The sequence below is a fragment of the Trachypithecus francoisi genome, unplaced genomic scaffold, assembly GCF_009764315.1.
Source record: "Trachypithecus francoisi isolate TF-2019V2 unplaced genomic scaffold, Tfra_2.0 Lachesis_group11, whole genome shotgun sequence".
Taxonomy (NCBI): Eukaryota; Metazoa; Chordata; class Mammalia; order Primates; family Cercopithecidae; genus Trachypithecus; species Trachypithecus francoisi.
Genome location: NW_022681456.1, coordinates 9,830,639 through 9,831,610, shown reverse-complemented (window position 1 = coordinate 9,831,610; position 972 = coordinate 9,830,639).

Here is a 972-nt window from a genome sequence, read left to right as displayed (position 1 = left end):
CCTCCTGGCTTCAAGTTACTCTCTTGCCTCAGCCTTCTGAGTAGCTGGGATTACATGCATGCGCCACCACGCCAAGCTAATTTTGTATTTTTAGTAGAGACTGGGTTTCTCCATGTTGGTCAGGCTGGTCTCGAACTACGGACCTCAGGTGATCCGCCCGCCTCAGCCTCCAAAAGTGCTGGGATTACAGGCGTGAACCACCTCGCCCGGCTAAACCTTTCAAACCTGAGAATGAAAGGATCAAACTTCCGGAGGGGGCCGGGCGCGGTGGCTCAAGCCTGTAATCCCAGCACTTTGGGAGGCCGAGACGGGTGGATCACGAGGTCAGGAGATCGAGACCATCCTGGCTAACACGGTGAAACCCCGTCTCTACTAAAAAAATACAAAAAAATTAGCCGGGCGAGATGGCGGGCGCCTGTAGTCCCAGCTACTCGGGAGGCTGAGGCAGGAGAATGGCGTAACCCGGGAGGCGGAGCTTGCAGTGAGCCGAGATCGCGCCACTGCACTCCAGCCTGGGTGACAGAGCGAGACTCCATCTCAAAAAAAAAAAAAAAAAAAAAAAAAAACTTCCGGAGGGGTCGATGTGCTGGAGTTGCTAAACTGCTGGGAGACTCAGGTTTCGCAGCTCATTAGGAGGTATCAGGGGTCAAAGGTCGGGTTCCGGTCAAGCCCGCGGAGAACCGGAAGTCCCGGATCCGGTCGGCTCTGAGCCGGGGGCTCCTGATGGGCGACTCACGCTCCGGAGGCGGAGCTTCAGCAGCGGGAGGGGGAGGAGCCTAGGGCCTCCCAATGGCAGCTCGGGTGTCTTCCATCGCAGCCAATCAACGTCGGGCGACGGTCAAATTTAAACCCCCCCCCCCCCCCGGACCTGTCGGGAAAGCGTTTGTAGTTAGTGCGACGGCTGGACCCGCCCAGCCGCCTAAGAGGCGGGAGAAGGGCGTGGTCTCCCTCCGAGTTCGCCTATCACGACGG